This window comes from Aythya fuligula, chromosome 5 (genome assembly GCF_009819795.1).
Source record: "Aythya fuligula isolate bAytFul2 chromosome 5, bAytFul2.pri, whole genome shotgun sequence".
NCBI classification, from domain to species: Eukaryota; Metazoa; Chordata; class Aves; order Anseriformes; family Anatidae; genus Aythya; species Aythya fuligula.
The window spans coordinates 30,000,175-30,021,892 of NC_045563.1; positions in this window are offsets into that span (position 1 = coordinate 30,000,175).

The window sequence follows — 21,718 nt, forward strand, 5'->3', positions numbered from 1 at the left end:
TGTTGTGGACACTGCATAGTTCTGCAAAGCTTTATGAATGATACTAAATTGCACAGCTTTTGTAGAGATCTTGGAATGTGAACAAAGATATGAGCTGAATTGTAATGGAAAAACCCTCATGACCTATATAAAAAACTGTGGTGCAATACTATTAGCTTCTGCTGTGGATTCAGAATACCTTGGAAATATCATCTGGGCTATTTTGGCCCTACACATATTACTAAGAACAGAATCTGTTTGATCAGATATAGCTTTTGGATTTCAAAAGCTTTAAGACGTAAAAGCAGTGTTGAAAAATCCCATTGTTGAAATGAGTTTGAACTTTTTCTTCTTAATGAGTTGGAAAATTTTCAGGCACATTTCAAAACTGACATGAAGTTAGTAGAAATCACATAATAGAATAAAATAGAACTTTCACTCCGTCCTCAATAGATATAAGGGTCAGCAATCATCTGGGTTAAGGATAAGTCTGTATAACATAAAGTTAGGGTTTCCCTCTGAAGTACCAGGAGTGCAGGGGTTAAACTGATTCTAGATCATAAACAGCCAAACTGTCCTATCAATGCTAATTGACCTTCCTTACTGCACTGAGTGAGTGCAGTAAGAGAATTCTGTTACAAGACAAACACAAAATATAAATATCTTCGTGTTCTATAGGGACTAGGGATTATACCAATCTTTGTTTGCGTCTTCAGCTCTACAAGTACCAACTGTTTTCCTCTGAACTCATCTAATTATCTGACATATGTAACCATAAATAAATTGTTCTTTATTTATAGATATTTTGCAGCTTTCTACTCTTATTTCAAGCTTTAGGAAGGACTTGTATTCACAAAAGTTTCTCTGCTTTTTCCAATTATATGTATATGTTCTACTGCTTTTGCTCCTTGCAAACCTTTCCAGAACCACTCACATAATCTGATACTCCAAGGGGCTAGCGGAGAAGGATCAATGACACAAGTGATAGGCTGGGGAAGGCTGCCAGGCAGAAGATACTCATTACATTTGGTAGTGTAGAGAGGAAATAAATTGATGAAGTTTTCTTAAGAGGGATAGTGAACTAAGTAGTTAACATTTGCAAATATTTTTGGGTATAGTACACTTAAGGAATGAAACTATGCAGTAAATCAGGCTGCTGCTTTTGAACTTGGATCTTGCTTATTACAGATATGAAAAACAGTGTATGATAACACTGATAGAAATAAAAGTTTTCAAAAGAGCAAGGGAATTCCTGTTTCTAACAGAGAGTGCCTATGTGAAGCTAGGCAAATGATCCAGTTTTTAAGCCAAAACTTCTGAGGGATGGTCCCTAACTATATACTTGTTGTTTTTAGGTTTTACTTGTTCCTTTTTCATGCTAATAAAATTAGCTTGATCTGCCTTTTGAAAGTACCTGCTAATAAGCATAATCAAAAAAGGGAAAAATCACAACACGTGTGCCAATTCTGTCCCTCAGTTTCTCTGAATAATGAATGTGTTGTAAAGGAAAATTAATTTCTGCAAAGTATTTACATATTGTAGAAAATAAATAATCCTGTCTTCTGAGTGTGTTGAATAATCATGCAGAATAAAAGCATCATCCATTTTGAACACTAAGAACAAAACAATATAGTCAAGGGCTCTTAAGAAACATCATCTCTCTTGTGCAGAGACAGGAAGCTTTCTCACTTTTACAGCTCACCATACAGTTCTGTATGGAATGCATGTATAAAAGCCATATTAAAGATGGCAGAAGCAATCTTACTTGCAGAGCATGATAGATTCTTTATTCCATATATATTTTATTTAAAAAAAATAATTCTATACCTAATTTTACAACTTCTAAACAATTTGTTTTACACTTTTTTCCATTCAGAGTTGCTGTTTTGTGTTGTGGTTTAACTCTGGCATGCAGATCGCTCACTCTCACCAGGTAGGAAGTGGGAGAGAATCAGAAAGTTAAAAGTGAGAGAACTCATGGGCTGAGATGAGGCCATTGTATTAGATAAAGCAAAAGCTGTGTGAACAAACAAAGCACACCAAGGAATTATGTCACTGCTTCCTGTCAGTAGGCAGGTGCTCAGACACTCCCAGGAAAGCAGGGCTCATCACATAAGATTGTTTCTTGGGAAGACAAATGCCATCAACCTAATTATTCCATTCAAAAAGGTAACTCAGATACAGAACCCATTAAAATATCATTTTAACAACACTTCCCATTGGTCATAATGTTTAAATAACAATTAAAATCTAAGACCTGATTTATTTATTTATTTATTTTCACCAATGGTTATAGAGATAAAAAAATTTTTGTCTGCAGATCATGTTTTAGCTGGATACTTGTATAATCTCAGCTAGTGTATCTGTAGGACAGGATTGTGTAATACATTAGGTATAGATTTTCTACATTTTCTTTAATAAAGACAGTATGTCACTGTTTAATAATATTTAGTTTTGCTAATATTTTAACACTGTATATATATATATATAGATAGATAAGCTCTCACATATTTTGTAAGCTTTTAGTTTCTTGTGAGGAAAAACGCGTTGCTGAGGGCAGGGCTTAGGAACCAGAAACAAATATGCAATAGCTTGTCCAAGAAAAATCATGTGCTCTCTAGCATGAAAGACTGACAGAGTCAGTAAATATTAAAGAGCTGGCTTTTTTTTTTTATTTGTGGTAAATATATTTGATTACATCTTTGAGACTACAACAAGAACAGTCATAAACCTAAAACTATGTGGAAAGGAAAGTAATTATAAACAGCTACATTCTACAGACAGAATTGTGGCCATCTAGACAGCACATAGTTGAATGGTAAGTTATGTACAGATTGATTGCTTTCACTGGAGAGACAAAGTTACCTTTATTTGAGCCATTCATAAACTTTCCTTTCAGATCAGGAATGAGTAGCGTATATATTCCTCACCTACTTTTCATGTCTATAGTTATCACAAATATAAACTGGGACACTATTCACTATGCTGAAAAGAAAGCAGGAAAAAACAACAACAACAAAAACTAAGAAGCTGAATTAGTTCATTACAGTCTGACACTCTGTGTCAGAATTTAACTGTCTGTGGTCTACCACAGTTTGCTTTCAGTTGTCAGAAGACAGAACAGTGGAGCTGACTTTTTCCAAACAAAAAGTCAATACATAGATAAAATAGACATAACATATGCCAGTTACAAGAAAAATTAGGTTGAGGGTTTCCAATACTAGAAGAGGAGAAAAAGTCCAGATAAAGTGGCATAAAGAGCCACCTAGCTAGAAATGAAGCTTCAGGCATTCCACTTTTCTTCTCTTACTCACATTTCTTCCTTTTTGATCACATTGCTGTAGATTTTGTTAGCAAAGCTCTCTTTTGGATGCATTTCCATTCTCTTTGATCTTCTTAATCAATGGTTTACACAGACTATGTTTACCTATTGCCAAACTGAATCTAAAATGAACTAGTTCAGCTGATGATCCTTTCTCAATCAACTGGAATGTACATGGCCATATACCACAGTCATGGGAAGACAGAAAATTGTATAAGACTGTAAAGATCTGCCAGGGCACCAAGAATCACCTTTTAATAGCTGGAAATGGTGATTTTGGGCTAAATGGCTTCTATGAACAAATATTCAGAATTTTATAAAACAGCAAAAGGTATTTATGAATGTAAATTATTGTTGTTATTATTAATAATAATATTTTAAATTCTGAAAACAGATTCTTATTTATTGGAGTTTTAATAAAGTTAAGAACCTTCTGATCAATGAATCTTCCCATCAATGCTGATGAGAAGACAGAACCATTCCACTTACTGTACAAGCTGTTGAAGCTGTTAAATCTTTAACTAGTTATCTGGTGCTTAACTCTGATTCTTCTCAAGTTATAAGTGTTTAATCATTCTTTTATGCAGTCTTTTGCTTTATGAAGCGTTGGGCATCTGAAGGGAAATAGTGATTTTAGTAAAAAGAAAACAACTGAGCAAGAACTACTTTCATACATCAGCTAACAGAAGGGCAGGGAAAGAAAAAAAAAAAGTGACTTTTTTACAGCGATAGAATTCAAGTAGCATTGATAGTGTATCCATTCAAAATACATCTATGTATTTTGAATTTAAACAGCAGACTTGAGGGAAACTTTCCTACAAGTCTGACTGTCTCCTTCACTTTCAAATTCACTTTGAGTTTTGATGCATACATACATACTTTAGAAACTTACTAAAGCAGCTGCACCATAAACATGCCCACGTAATCACTGGAGGCTTCCTTATGAGCACTGCCAACAGGAAGGAGATGTTATCTTAAAAGAACAGATGTCAGGACAAAATCACTCAGCTTTAGAAACTGCTACTTCATTGCTGACTTAACTAACAGTCTTAAATTGAATGAATTTGGTCTCAGGAGTCAAGATGGAAATCAAATTCTGGAGCAGAAGACAGTACTTCCTTCTGTCATCTTCAGATTAAACTGTAGATAGAATGCTTAGAGTGTCTGAGCTATGTCTGTGACACCACAGACATAGTATTTTTAAAAATATGGAAGCCAGTGTATCCTACAGATTTAGGTAGAGATAATGTTATGTAGTTAAGAAATTTCATTAAACATGTGTGTCTTAATGTACTTTCATAGCAGATATGATAAGAATGGCAGAACATTAGTTTGGATCATGCATCAAGGGCTAGAAAAGTTGGGAACAGATTCTATCAGTATAAAAACACTTAGTTCTAAAGTAAATGTAAAGAAAATTATCTTAGGCAACTTACACCACCTCAGAATTTGAATCTTCAACTATTAGTACCATCATTCCAAAACAGGAGTGCAATTCTGAGACAAACTAAGCACAATGTCATTGGAGTATTGAGTACAGTACAGCATGGAGACAGAGATTCAAGGTGGCATTTTGTCCTCACCTTCTCTTTTCAGTTATGATATAAGCAGGATATAAGCTCATCATTTCACAAAGAGTTTGAATACTCCTCATACTCACAAAGAGTATGAATACTCCTCATGTCTTCAGAAAATTATAGCACATAATTGTCTCATGAAAGCAATGCAATCTTGCATATGAAAAGAGAATAAAGGGTGCTCAGATTCAACCTCTTCAGTTATGAGCAATTTTGTCAGGAACAACAAATGACACTGGCAGTTCACAGCCCTAAAATCTGTTTATACCGTGACTTTGCACTTGCTTTTCAAACATAAATACTGGAGGTGGTCTGTGGTTCAAGGTTCAGGTCCACGTTCAGGAGATACCAGGTTGATTAAGAAAATCTTTTGACAGTTTGTGGTTTTGAAAGTGTTTCTCGGCTACACTTATTTCTTGATAGAGAGAACAACATTAGACATTCCACACTGCTAGATGCTGATTGGAGCATGATTTCCAAGCCTTCTATTTTTCTACTGATACTTCATCAATCGTAGTTTTATGGCTTTTAACTCTTATTCACCTCCCAGTACTGCAAATTCTGTCTGATCATTTTGATAGAGTATTCTCAGCCTTTGTCTAGATCAAAATAATGATACTCTTATGCTAATACTTAAAGGTGCTTAGTCTCTCGAGTGACTTGAATGATGAGGAGGTCATCTCTTCAACCTAATAATCTCTGAAGCTATATCTCTTCCATATTAGATGCTGGAAAATGCTTGCTAGCTCTGTGCAGTTTTATTCATGTCTTCCTCAGAACATGTTATCTGTATGCTTTTGACATCCCATTCCTGGATGTCCCTTTCTAAAGGTTCTGCAATATCCCTACATCCTATTACCTGGAATACATACATTGTGCTGCCCTTTAACATATAGTAATAGCATATTGCTTACATTATGTATGGATGGTTTGAGTCTATGCCATGAGGTATCAGATCACACAAACTTCATTATATCTATAGAAAGCAGTTTAACTTGTCCTGGATAAAAGGTCTGTCTCCATGACATGTGACATATACATTTTTGTTGAATACTGGTAGAATTTCAGTTAAATTTCAGTTATATATATATATACATATATATATCTGTATATACATGTGTATGTATTGAGCTCCATGATCTGTATATATATGTATTGAGCTCCGTCGTCTAACAGACAGAAAACATGACTTGGATTTTCATTACATTTTTGTAACTGTTGTTGATACTTCTCCCATTTAACAAGTCTAGCACAGTTTTTAGATCGTATTCATTCCTCTTCTCTGAGTTTATCTGTATTCCGTGTCACCAAGAAAATTCAGTGCAAAACCAAATGTTAGATGAGTCTTCAAAAGTTTCCATTAAAAATGGGGAGAAGTACACCTTTGATGATTTATTAACACGCACATTTATAGATTGCATCTGTGTTACAGTTTGTTTATTATGTTCCGTGTTAAGGATTCTGTGCCAGTACCTATGTCCAGTAGCCAAAATGAATTTTGTAGATGGGATGCAATTGCCATCCTTGCTACATTTGTCTCCATGCTGAGATAAAACCTCAAGGAAATGACAAGGAAATTCTTGCATATAACACTGTTTAAATTCTCTTCTGCTAAATCAAAACCCTTGAATTGAAAGATGGCTGTCATCCAAAACAAGCTATTGATAAAATCTGACTCTCTATGGTGATAACTAAACAGTAAATTGCTTAATAAGGGATTTTAATCATTTGAACATTTAAAGGTAACATGATAATTTAATAGAAAATATTTTTCCTTTAATTTCAAAAGGGCAGGAACCAGACTCAAAGCATGTCAGGAATATTCTCTGAGTTGTAAAATTTAGTGATTTAGGAAAGAAATCAGGAAGTTCTAGGGAGAAACTTTAAATAAAAATGAATATTCTGACTTGGTCCCAGACAACTTCTATATAGTGAGGGAACAGAAACAGAAGAAATCATGCGAGAGAGTTTTATTTCATCTATAGTTTATTTCATCTACATTATATTATCTACACAATTACCTTCCAGGGTGCTTTATTGTGCAAGGGTAATAGTGCCAGTCCACTGCTCCAGCCTACCCAAAACAAGATCAGAGGGAACCTGGGGAATATTCATTGTTTGGTTTTGTGTAACAGTATCTGGTAAGAACTTGCTTTTCCATTTATCAATGGCTGTACCAAGGTTGTTGAAATTCTGTCAAAATGAATAGAGTCTACCTTGAAAAAGGTAAAATTATGTAGTGAATGAAATACCTTCCTCCAAGAGTCTGAAAGCTTGCAAGAGCTGTTTCTACCTTTGTTTGTACCTTTGCAGTCAAACTAATCCTGGGATGAGGAACAGGGGAGAAATATGGGAAGGAAACAATGAGACAGGGAACCAATGTGAAATAGCTTCATCTGTATGTGGACTGGTGTCCATCCTGTCTCCATGAACAGATGAAAACTTCTGTTCCAAGACATGGAGATATCCAGCCAATACAAAGAATTAATCAATTACCAACTATATCCTTATGACAGGTAGAAGTTTGACTCTAGTATAATTTTTCATACAGTGGGGAAATTAACTTGGAGCATATATATTACTGTAGTGTTTAGCAAGAAATACTATCCTGTTAACAGTTACATATGGAGGTGTTGGTCATGAATCAAGGTCTGACTAAACTTAAAGAAAATATTTAAGCCAAATAACATGACAATTGCATATATATAATGAAGTAGCAATAGGCGGCTAAAAAAAAAAAAATTAAAAAAAAAAGTAGAACAGGAAAAAATAAAGTGTGGAAATGCTAGCTAGTCAGGCAGTTTGCTTAAAAAGCAAGAAAAAAATTTCAAACCTCTAGTCAAATCTCGTGAGTTCTCTTAATGAATTGTCTTTGTTTTAGTGTGAGTTGTTCCTGATTTACATCAGCGTATCTGAATCAAACTCAGAATCCAAAAGCTTTTTACCTGGACATCCTTTATAACCATCTTCTTCTCAAATTATACTGGGGAACCTGAACTTTAATTCATTCTTCTTTTGTTTCTGCCAGGTACCCTAAATGATTTTCTGTAAGTGACATGCTTACTGTGAAATAACTACACCAATATTGCTGTGCAAAAATAAAATAAAATTAATATAGGAAAGGGGAAAATCCTATTCTTCTTCATATTTGACTTGAAAAGTAGATTAAATACATGGTTTTATTGAACCTTTCAAAACTATAATATCTAAGCAGACAATAGGAAATAATTATGCATGTATACAAAACGTTGTGAAATTACACATTTTCCAAGCCATTACCAGTAACTATATCAATAACTTAATTATCTTTCCACTTATACAAAAGTTTAATAGAATAGGCTCTCAAAGAAATAAAAGTGAAAATCCAGTTGCAATTATTGAGCTTTATCTTCATCGCTACAAATTTTAGACTATTCCCAAACTGTATTCCCTTTCACAAGTATATTAACTCATCATCACATGCATATTTTGCAAAAGAATTGTACATACACAAACCATTTATGCATCTGCCACACATCATGAATCATTTAAAATAAAATAAATTGACCTTTATTTTAGTCCTATATTCACAAAATTTCACTGAAGTTTCACAATATAGAGAACAGCAGAAAGCTTAAAATTTAGGTAATTTACATATATATTTTCAGTGATTCTTTCATAATCTATGCAATGCAATTATCAGTGAAGTGCTATAGATAATTTCCCCATAATTTTCTTCCTTCTACATTAGGCAATATAATTGCTTTCTTCCTCTATACCATGTGTGTTTGTGTCTTGCTCCCCCTCTATCCTGTATGGAGGGAGAGAGAGAGTATCAAATCAAGTACAGAACTGATTTTCATTTTGCCTGGTAAAGCTTTATATTGCAAATGAAACATTTCCAAAGGTGAATTTAAAGTTCTTGATGTGGTTTAGTCTACTCAGCTTGGGCTGAACCAAGCCAAAATCCACTGCTTTGCACCTACCCAGCCTCACCAAGGCCATTATTAAATGCTTGGTTGGAACTGGAGGGGGGTGTAACAAAGACATTCTGGTTTCTGTCCTGCTCCTCTCATGCATCTCTTGAGAAGAAGACAAGAATATGCGTAGAATCAAATCTTACTTTTTTAAGCTTTGTTCTAACTCCTCCTGTTTTTCCTGTCTGCTGTTCCCACACTTATTTCTAAATTCCTTACTTCACAGGAAATAGCTGATTATGTGCATTGTATTTACCCTTATTTGTGGAACATTCCACATTGGTCACGTTCGTTGGGAGCCTGCACTGCAAGGCCTTCATCCATGAAGATGACCAAGGGACTGGAGCACTTCTCGAATGAAGACTGGCTGAGGGAGTTGAAGTTGTTCAGCCTGGAGAAGAGAAGCCTCCGGGAGAAGAGAAGCCTCTGGGGAGACCTTTTGGTGACTTTCCAATACCTAAAGGAGGCTTACAGAAAAGATGAAGAGGAACACTTTGTCAGGGAGTGTAGTGATAGGACACAGGGGAATGTCTGTAAACTAAGAAAGGGTAGATTTAGATTAGACATTAAAAAGAAGTTCTTTACTCTGAGGGTGATGAGGCACTGGATCAGGTTGTCCAGAGAAGCTGTGTCCTATCCCTGGAAGTGTTCTAGGCCAGGTTGGATGGGCCTTTGAGCAACCTGGTCTAGAGAAGTGTTCCTGCCCATGGGGGTTAGAACTAGATAATCTTTAAGGTCCCTTCCAAACGAAACCATTCTGTGATTCTACAATTTGTATTACTGTAAAGGAAATTATGTTTATGATATAATGATGTAATATTGTTAATTATGTTAAATATTGCAAAAATGATGTAATAGTGTTAACTGAGACTTACCTGTTGGGCACCCATCTACACTTCGGATATATTCCTTACAGAATTATTCTATCTTTGATCTGATTGTTTGTATAATTTATTTCCTACAGTTTCACTAATCAAGGTATTGCACTAAGTAAAAACATTTAATACATTTATTGAACATGTTGAAGGGCATTTTTCCTTCTCCATCTTCAACCTCCAGGCCTGCAGATAATGAGTTCTGGCAGCAGTTCCTTCTGTCGGTGGAAGTAGTCTTTAATAGAGAAAATCAAATGTGACTGCTTGAAACACTTTTAAGATGCAGTACTCAATATATCCCATGTATTCACCACTTTAATCCAAGAAGTAAAGCCACAATCAGGAGTTTTAGATAGTGGTTTGCATGTATTTCATTGTAATACTGTCGGATGTGATGTGAAGCACAGCAAACTGCAGAAGTAGCCACAGCTTTACACAAGCCAATGAAGATACAGACAATATGCCTAACAAACAGAGCATTACAGTTTATTATATTTGATTTTGTTCCTAGCTCTCTGGTGACTTGCTCATTGGGAAAACCCAGTATGAATATAGTTGGAGAGGAAATAATTATTGGTATAAGATCCGTATATACTGTGGCCCACACTCAAGTGGACATCATGTCATCATTTTCTACTAAATTACAGCAACTCAATAGGTGAGATGGGGGACTAGAACTAGTACTCAGTTTTTACTGTGCACACTTTTCATCAGTTTTATGTAATATTATATTTATTACACCCTCACCAATTGCCAGTCACGTCATTGACTGAATGGCAATGGACACAGAGCAGTGATAGCCCCAAACTGTGTGCACGTGGGAATTTGCATCCTTCTTCACACACAGACAGGGAAAATTCTGAGCACTTCTTTTAGTGATGCTGGACCTGAGTAACCCAGACCATTTCTGGACTCTCATATTCTCATATTGTCTGCTCCAATACTGACATAGCAGATTCTGACAAAACTTGCCTCCTTGGTAAAGCTCAGCTTGGAAGAATTTGGAGTCAATTCTATTTTAACCAGATCAGAAAGTGAGAAAATATGAAAACATGTTATCTTGAGCAGATCTTGTGATAGGTGTTTCTTATAGGTTGGATTTGCCTCCTAATGGACACCAAAGCTGACTTGGAAGTATGGTGAACTGGCTTATGTAGTTGTCACTCCATTATTAATACCAATGAACAGTCCGTAACAATATAATGATCAAAGAGTGCTTCAGTTTGTACAACTATATTTACCTTGAATTCTTGAAGTGACAAAGTCTCATCACACTGGGAGACAATAATAAATGTATTGGAAAAATTTCAAAATTTCAGAACAGAGCAACATGTTTTTAAAGAATATTCACCTGTCATACTACAACTAATGTTTATGGTGATAACCACATATACACACTGCACAAACTGACAGCATTTGTATGCATCCACATTCCAAGCACTGCCACCTTTTTGACTGCATCAACATATAAAAGTTCATATTGACAACATCAGAAATAGCCAAACCATCCAAATAAGCAGTGTAGTCAGAGGCTAATGAAATGTCTTTTGTAAGAAACTGTCACTGTCATATCTTACAGCAAATCAAGCTCACTAAAAGACAAAATTTAGAATTACTTAAAAATGCCTGAGAAATAGAAGTGACTGGAGACCAAATTCACTTCTCTCATAGTTCAGTTATAAAAGCAAATCAAAAGACGTTATATGTGAGTAGGAAAGATTCATAGGTGTTCATGAGATGTCTCACAAGAGACTTTGCCTTTGTCAAACGCCATCATTAAAATTACTTTGATAGAAAGAGATGTCTGTCAAATCTGTATTAACTGGTGTGCATGTATTACAAATATGTTAGATTAAACAAACAAAAGCAAACAAACAAAAAAAAAAGAAACAAAACCAAAAACAAACAAACACAAACCTGTAAATAAGAAAGCAGCTTATTTTACAGCCAAACAGGAAACAAGAAAAGTTTCATGTCAAGAATGATAAATGGTGGGTAGAAGAGTTGGGAAATGTTTCATCAAGCTGCAGGTCCAGGAAAACTTCATACATTATATACATACAGCATTCAAACAGTCTGTTGTCCTAAAATCAGTGGCATTTTCTTCTCTTTAGTGATGATGTCCAGGTTCTATTAAGAACAGATATGAAATAGGACAACACTGATGCGTTTCTATTCTTTGCCTTGCTATTTCTATGTTAACTTTACAGAAACTTTTGATAAATTTCCACTGCTCCCCTTAGGAGTCAGCTAGCAAACCAGTATCTACTTGCAGTATAGTTAGAAGGTTACACAGTTGTTACTGTTCAAAGCTATGAGGTCTGTTGTTATTCTTACCAACCTATAGCAGCCAACACCCCAAGAGGAGATTAAATAAGGAAATAACAGTTTGGGAGTTCAAGTTTGCTGGCATTATTGAACTCTCCAAACAAAAAGGTCACCACTCATGCTGTGATAAATACTGGACTAGCTTGGTTGTTTCTGCTTCCTGGAAAAATCTTTCCAGAAAAATAGGCACTGGAGTTGTTAGTGGAGTTACTGAAAACATCTTCTACAGGTCAATGCAGCTTAAATGATAAATTACATTTAGCGTAATATGATTTCTGCTGCTGAATAGGTGTAAGAAGGTTTTGAAGAAAGGAGTAAAAATCTTTATGTAAACACAGATGACCTGACCAGAGCTTCTCATCCTGTCATCCCTAAAGATCTCTTGAGGCTTCTGTGAGACGTTGGCTGTACACAAAAGCCTGGGAATATTGTTTGCTTACCTTTTGATAGCATGGTGAGGTGAAGAGGATCCTCAATCTAGAAAGACTGATAGATTCTTTTATTAAAAAAAAAATGGCACTAAGCAAAGCTGTGCTGTCTCTCTCTGCTTCTATATAAGTACTTTTCTATAATTCTTTTAGGGACAATGATAAAATCTTTATTCAACTTTCTCTAGAAGGTTTCTCTAGAAGCTTCTGCTTTGTGATACTCCAACGCCACTAGTCAGTATTCTGGGCACTATTAATAACAGCAACTTGCTGGTGAACACTTTTGTATATATTCAGCACATTTTTGTTTGTTTTGATCAAGCTGCCAACTGGTCAAGTTTGACAATTAGCATAAGAAAGCCAGCAGTCTGTTCCAGCCTTCCCCGTGCTGAAAGAGATGTTGAGACCTTTAAGAACACTGAAATAACAGGAAAAAAAAAAAATCTGCTACTTCTGCAGCTTGCTGCTTGAAGGACCATGTCACACTGAGGACAGCAAAAACTGAAGCAGTCTCTGGAAGACAAAAACTGATTCTAAACTAAAGGAGATAGCCTACAAATAAATGTGACCTACCACATAATGGTAGTTATTACTCTGCCATGTGGCTGCAAAACTGAAACATATTACCGTTATTGTTTCAAGGGATTAAGTCAGTGAACTATGCTGTCTTTATGCATTTTCTGGAATAAAATGACAAGATTCAATATGAAATGGTGAAGTCATAGACTTGTCAAACACTCTCACTGAGGCAATGTATCTTTATTCTTCGCTTGATGGTGCATCAGAAACCACATTACCCAAAAGCCATTAGTACAACCATTTAAAATACAAAGAGTGGATGATAAGGAGGCTAATTACCCCTGACAAAGACATGTTCAGAACAAATCTTGAACATTGATTCAGTGACATCATTACTACAGAGCTGGAGGGGTATGAATAAGGACCATTTGCTGCATTGGGGAGTATATACTTGTTGTGTTTAAATTCCTGAAAAAAAAAAAAAAGAAAAAAAAAAAAGTCAGAATAGTTGTATGCAACTCAAAGATATGAGAGAAGTATATGTGAGTATAAAGACCACGGGAAATAACCACAGAAGTTAGCAAAAAAATAAATGGACTGCTTATATGATAAAAGTCATATGCTGAATTCTCACACAGAAACGCAGAAAAGCTTCATTACGATTTACTGGTACATATTACAACATGTACAGACTATTGGTGATTCGGTGTCATAGTTTCACTTGAGAGAGAGTAAATTTTCCTTCTAGTAGCTCTTATGGTGCTGTGTTTTGGATTCAGGATGAGAATAATGTTGATAACACACTGATGTTTTATTGCTGCAGAGCTGTCCATACAATAAGCCAAGGATTTTTTATCTTCTCACACCACCCTGCCTACAAGGAGGCTGGGAGTGCACAAGAAGATGGGAGGGGCCAGAACCAGGACAGCCGACCCAAACTGGCCAAAGGAACATTCTATGTCATATGGCATCAAGCTGAACAATTAATATGGGGCAACTGGCTGGGGTGGGAGAAACCACTGCTTGGGGATGGGATGGGCTTCAGTCAGTGGGTGGTGAGCAATTACATTGTGCATTATTTGCTTTGTATATTCTATTATTATTATCATCATCATCATTATTATTTCTCTTCCCTTTCTGTCCTATTAAACTGTCTGTATCTGTGCCCACGAGCTTTTACTTTTTTTTTTTTTTTTTCCTTTTTTTTGTCATGGTGTTGGGGGGGAGGGAGTGAATGGCTGTGTGGTACTTAGCTGCCTTCTGTGTTAAACTACATAATTCAGAAAAGGTCTTCCTTTTATTTAGAAAATGTTGCATTTTAACATGTCTCTGAAAGAACAGAAAAGACAGAACCAATCCTGAATCACTTTTATTTTTTTTATCATTCAGACCAGTATTAATCATTAATCTTAAGAACAATTTCTTTGCTGTGGGAAATTGTAATATTTTTCTCCTGATGAGGACATAGTCCCTGCATATAATTCTGGTATTTCACAAGCTTGTGAAATACCCAAGTGAATTGGGCTTCCAATTCACAGAAAGAGCTTTTTTAGACATTTTAAAGTGTTATTAGTATAATATATACCTCTTTCAGGTTCTTGTAATAAATAAAGCACCTGGCTTCACAGGTGCAGGATAATGACATGGTTTCTATAATTTATTTTTTCATAAAACTCATTTAAAACACATTTATAAAATAGCTTTTTTTTTTTTTTTTTTTTTTTTTTTTTTTTTTTTTTTTTTACTGTAATATATGTGGCACATTCAGATTGCTTGTAGTATGGGGTGGTAACATAACTGTGTTAATGCCCTGCTGGGACACCCTGTATAATTCACTCATGTTTTTGCCATTTGGGAGTAATGCAGTGATCTCAAATACATATTTAGAAAACTCTTCTCACAACTCAGTGTCTTTCCAATGATTCATTTATATATTTACAGATGATACCAACAGCTGCAAACTGCATCATGGTACAAGCATGAACATACTACTATTTCTAGCTAAAGGGCCAAGTTTCATTTCACTTCTTGTCCAGGTTCCTAGGCTGAACAGACAATAGCATTGTAAGAAATATATACACAGAGATATAACAAAAGCAGGACAAACCCCATGAAGAACTACAAGCTTGGAGAAGAGTGGCTGGAAAGCTGCCTGTTGGAAAAGGACCTTGGAGTGTTGTCTGATAGTTAGCTGAATGTGAGCTGGCAGTGTGCTCAGGTGGACAAGAAGGCCGACAGCATACTGGCTTGTATCAGAAATAGTCTGGCAAGTAGTACTAGGGAAGTGACTGTTCCCCTGTACTTGGCTTTGGTGAGGCCCCATCTCAAATACTGTGTTCAGTTCTGGGCCCCTCACTACAGAAGGCCATTGAGATTTTGGAGTGTGTCCAAAGAAGGATAATAAAGTTGGTGAAGAGTCTAGAGAACAAATCTTAAGAGGAGCAGCTGAGGGAGCTGAGGTTGTTTAGCCTGGAGAAAAGGAGGCTCAGGAGACACCTTGTCACTCTCAACAATAGTTATTATTTATGTATAATAGTTATTATACAACCTCCTTATAGGTTGCAAGGTGGGGAATGGTCTCTTCTCTCAAGTACTAAGTGATAAGACAAGAGGAAATGGCCTCAAGTTGCACCAGGGGAGGTTTAGGTTGGATATTAGGAAAAAAAGTATTCATTGAAAGAGTTGTGAGGTTTTGGAAGAGGCTTCCCAGGGAAGTAACTGAGTCACTATCCATGGAGGTATTCAAAAGTTGTGTAGATGTACTTAAGGAAATGGTTCAGTGGTGGCCTTGGCAATGATAGTTTAACAGCTGGACTTGATGGTCTTAGAGGTCTTTTCCAATCTAAATGATTCTATAATTCTAAAAACAGTAGAGATAAAATGATTTTTTAAAAGCTGTCCAGTGCAACTGGCAGTTATATTGTTAAGTTTTGACAGCTTAAAATGTTCAGTTCAGTTCAGTTTAGCACTGGCTTTAACAGAAAAAAATGAGAATCTTGGAAATGATATGTTTCAAAGGTTGAACTGTAGCTTAAAAAAAAAATCAAGTGAATCAACAATGTATGTGGTTGACATTATTATGACTGAGAAGAAATTTTTTTGATTTGGATCGGGCGTTTCTGGCAACTCACTCTTTCTCTCTCTGTCATGTACACAGAAAAATTACCAAGATATCCATTAAATGCATTCCTTACTTTAGAGCTATATCAATACTTGCTCTTTACAATTTTTATTTTATTACTGCAAGCTATTTAGATTGGAAAGGGTGCCTCCCAAACAGAGACGTGATAATTAATCTTATTCTTGTGCTGAACAATAACTCCTCACCACATTTTCTATTATCATTTTATGGTGCATTATCCTAGAAAATTTGCTGCATTGGAAACTTTTTGGAAACTTTTGCTGCATTGATGGAGTCACCGTTCTGGGAGAGTTTAAAAAAAGGTTGGATATGGTACTTAGGGACATGGTTTAGTGGGTAATATTGATGGTAAGGGGATGGTTGGACCAGATGATCCAGATGGAGGTCTTTTCCAACCTTAATGATTCTATGAAATTCTATGAAATTATTTGGGCACCTGCAAATCAATAAACATATGCTGAGGCTGGGAAAAAGCAGAATAGTGAAGAAACTATTAATTTCAGCAGATATGGAACATTTTTATGATTCTGCCTGTCTGACACATCAATACTTGAGGACAGCTACCAGTGTAACAAAGCTTAACAGAACCACTGAAATTCCATGATGGACTTAGGATTTCTCAAAGCAAAATGATGTAAAGTGAGAACTATGCAAGAGGAGGACAGGAAGCAATGTTGCATGCTAAGGGTCAGTCACTTCCTTAGAGCTGAAATTAAATTCTTTCTCTAATGTTTTCTGAAAAACTTCATCTTTCTGAGTCTGTGAGATGTCTATTTAGACCCCCAGTGGAAAATTCTACTACTGCCCAGTTGTGTAGCAAGACTAAGGCAAATGACATGATGAGTTTATGGAAGAGACTACATATACAAAAACAGCACTGAACTTAGCATTACCTGGTGCTCCTGGGCAGTTATTTTACATTGGAAAAAGGAAAGTACTAACAAGTTTGTATCTTCCAAAACTTTCTGTGAAAAGAAGACAATGTTGGAAATAAAGGTAAGCAAGTTTCCCAAGCTTAATCATTATTTTTATGGGTGATAAGATATTGAGTCAGTTTATCAGAGTTTTGGTTGGGACATAGAAGCCCTGACATTCACATCTAACCTTACAACTGTGTTTCTCCATGTGTCTTACAACACTTTGTTTCTCCATGCTTCTGCTTTCCTGTGTTTATATGGAACCATCCTATATAAAGCATCTTGAAGTCTACAGATAAATAGGCTTTTTAACCTATTTGTTAGTGAGATGCCTGGTATGCAGAAATAATTTCAACTCAAAGAGCTGTGAGTATGAAATATGTGGAAACAATTCTGAGTCTATGTTAATGAAACCACTAGGGCTCAGGCTACGCTCTAAAGTAGGACTTTGTTAGATCTTTGGCTCAGAAAGACAACTGAACAGCAGCATACTGTGGGAAGGCAGGGACTGCTGGAACACCTATCACATCAGAATCTGCATTAGACAGTCCAAATAATTTCTGTGGAAATTTCTTGTGGAAAAAGAAGCAGTTACCTGCAAGATGTAAGGAGGAAAAGGAACTGTGACATATTCTAGAACAAAAATAGAATAATTTTAAAGACAGCTAGAACCTGGGCCCAAATGAGGTAGATAGTAATGAGATAAAATGGGTAGCTGGAGGAAGAAAGAAAATCTTTTAAAGCATAAATCTTCATTAATAATTGTTGGCTCTCAGTTTTGGATGCAAACTCAGTGGAAATGCCTGTGTGATCATTCTAACAACTTCAGCACAAACATCTTACTGGTTCCAGTTCCCACCCCTTTAGCAGACGGGATACAGAGAAGCGCAGGTGGCTTTTTGTGGCTTTGGTCTGTTAGGCCCAAGATGTTTCTTTTTGTTTATGTGAACATAATAATTTTGAATCAAGGCTATATTGGTTTAAAAAATGTTGCATACATTGCCCAACTGCTGGAACACCCACAAAGAAGTATTTATGGCCGGTACAGCCATACAACATGTTTAAATTTTATTTTGCCATATTAAAAGGGCAATCATTTGCAGTTTAGAAAAAAATATTTCATTTATTGAAGAATTGTTACCACTTATAGTGAATGTTGAGCTAACATAAAATATCAGATGTTCAAAGCTGGTGGCAAAGCAAAAATAAAAAATAAAAAAATGATAGAACAGATATAATTATAGAAAATAAGAAATTTACTTGAGAATTTACATTTGAGAATGTTCATTTGAAAGGAAATTTTCATAACAGTTTTGGTAAGGCATAAGCAGAATCTTTTCTCCACTATTATTTCACCTATAATGAGGAAAAAGAACTTTAAGATTCATAAGATAATGCAACATCCAGAAATACCTTTCTACTCATTTTCTTTTTAGCATTTTTTTTTGTGTGTGTGTGTGTGGAACAATATCTTCTGCCTGTTGTGCAGTGATGAGTGTTATATAAAGGATAATAAAGCTTTAAACATCTTAGTTTATAACAGGTTTCTGCAATCTCCCCTCCATATCACTGCTACAGAAATAGACTTCATAATGTTATGGGGCATTATTAGGTCTGTCAGCACATTATTTAAAAAAAAAAAAAAAAAAAAAAAGTTAAAGATTTAGGTTTGCATAGTATTTTTCATGAAGTATATGGAAAGTCAATACTACCAGGATAAGCAATAGAAAGAATAACTACATAAAGTTTATTTTCTGAAAGGTCTTATGCTCTAAGCACTCGTCCAAACATTTTAAAAGTCTGCTAAATGATATGTTGCATTTACAAATAAGTTTCCCAGAGAGTCAGGTATACATATACATACATACAGTACGTATGTATAAATGTGTACATACATACATAAAAAAAAAAATAATAACAACAGTCTAGTAAGTACACATACAATTCAAAGTTGTTGCCCCAGAATTTATGATTCTTAATGATGGTTACAGAACAGGAAAAATTTTATATGACTGCACTATACTGCACATCCTTCCATATCCTATGTCTCCATCCTAGTATTAGTATTAGAATATATATCCTAGTGTACTATATTAGAATATATATGCTAGTATATAGTATTAGAATACATTGTAATATTTAAAAAAAAAAAAAGTTTTCTTCAAGTGTCATAAAAAAATCCTGCACTGACTTCCATTTTAATTACAAACAGGAATAGTAAAGGTGAATTTTCATTCACCAACAAGCTGGTCAGTTTTAGTATGTTTATTGTACAATTAATAAAAGCACAATTTTATGCCTGTAATGCTGACTGGGATGAAGAAGGAACTGCATATTGCTGTGAAATTCAACCTGCAGAACTCTTGTTTCTTATTTTATTCTAGTTGGTATCAGGTGCCTAATCAGACTTAGGCCACTATTTACCCATTTGAATAGAAAGTATGGAAAGTGCATTGGGACTTCAACTGTATTTCATGGCCATTTTATGAATTATGGATATGAAATATTGAGTTGCACATAGCACATTGTTGCTGCTGGATGTCTTGGAACACTAGAAAGACAGTTCTGCATCAGCTGGGAAGAGCAGCTGAAACTTCCCGTATTTTGATATTTTGATACCTGAGGTGTTTTTTTTTCAGCAGAACAATTTCATTTTGTTTGGAAATTTCTCATTTTACCTTTAAAAATAAACCAAGCAAAACTAAGCAAAATAAAGCAAAACAAAACTAAACTAAACAAAGACATAAACAAAACAATTGAAAACAAACAAGCAAACAAAAAATCAGCTTTGCAGCAGATGTAGTTTATCAGGATATGCAATACTGGAAATACTTGCCAGCAGTCACATTCTACATAGATACTTTTGGCATGCTCTATAAAACAGATGGTGTTTGCTCAGCAGCACAGCCGGAGCACTCTACCTGAAGCTGCATAGAGAGTTCAAAAGCAACCAACTCCAATTAAGATCAAGTCTAAATAAGTCTAGAAATACCTACTTCTTCTGTCAAGTTTCTTTCCAAATTGTTCTTCTATTTCTAAATAAATAGACTGTCAGAGCCAGGCTAGACCTAATACTGGTTTTCAGGAAAATTGTAGCCAGACAGAGAAAGAAGCAAACTAGGGAGATTCAGAAGAAATTACAAAAATCCATTGCAATTTGACTGAAAATTGTTATTTTTATATTTTTTTTAAATTTAATTTTGGAGATAGAGCAAAAAGACAGAAGGATAAGTTTTATTATGCCTATAAAAATTTTGCTACTATGAAAGTACAAAATTAATTTTATAGAGTTATTATTATTTTTTTTTTGTCATAAGAATCCAAAAGTTTGATGCAAGCTTTCTGACATGTAGCATTCCTATTCAGTCAAGATATTCCTGCTTTTGTTTTTCTTGTTGTGTGTTTTATTTCCCCCTTACAAAAGCACCTGTTTGAAATTGGAGCATTGAAACAATTTTTAGAAGTAACTGTTAATCTAGGATCCCGAAGACTTGCCTAGAACAGCTCTTCTGCAGACACTTTATTTTAAAACAGAAATAACTTTATTCCAGAACAATTGTTCTGCTCATGATGAGGCCTTAATAATGAAATTATTATGCCAATCCATTGTTTGCATATATATATAAATACATGTGTGTGTATATACATATAAACATTTGTTAAATTCTCACCTACTTGCCCATTGCACTACCTCCAAAATTCATCTTTATTTTTTCAAGAAGAATAATAACAATGGAGAATTTTGTGTCCTCTACTCTTGTGAATCCTACCTTTATAATCAACTCTGATTTAAACCCTAAATTCAGCTGAGAAATTTTCAACTGTACAGGTATGTAGTTAAGTTTCTTATTAATTTTCACTTTCAGTCCTTAAAAGTTAAAGATAAAAATGTCTTTCTCATGGTGTTTCAGCAAATCTGCTTCCAATCTCCATTCAAATCTACCTTTTTTAATGAAATGTTTGCTTTGAAATTTGATATAGCACTTAAGACAAACATAAACAGAGTCAAAAGGATCAAAAATTTAAAAAAAAATGCTCATTGAAACAATTAAAGAATCCCCTTGTCCCTCAAGAGACATAAACTAAGAGAGACCTTTTTAGTAGCAGTTAACAGTAAAATAAATCTACATTTGAACAAATAGCTTTCTTACTACACTTATTCTCTTTATTTCTTCATAAATACCATCATCCAAACAGGACCTTAACAATCAGAAGAGCCGAGCTGATTAAATAGCACCCTGGCCTCACTGTACTAACACAGCAAGTTTATTAGGTTTGTCAGACTCACCTTTATCTTATGAAAAAGCAAAATAAAGAAGTTGTAAACCCTTTACACAGCAAGTGGTCTGTCTGCAAGGAGTTTCAGTGACAAAAAATTTAAGACCAAATATTTCTGCTAGGATGCGCAGAAAGGCACACGGTTTTGTGGTTATGCCTTTTTAGTCTAAGGTTGAATAGCTCATTAGCTCCAGAGCTGGAAATAGTCATTTTTAACAGAGCTATTTAACACAGCATAAATACATGCAGATGAAGATGAACGCAGAAGGGAAGGAAGTGCTACTCTGAAATGAAGGAGTGTGTCTGTCTATGGAAGACAGAAAAGGTATAGTACAAATGGGAACACAAACCATGACAAAAGAAATGGCTGCCTTTATTCAGTGGCTTTCATTAAATC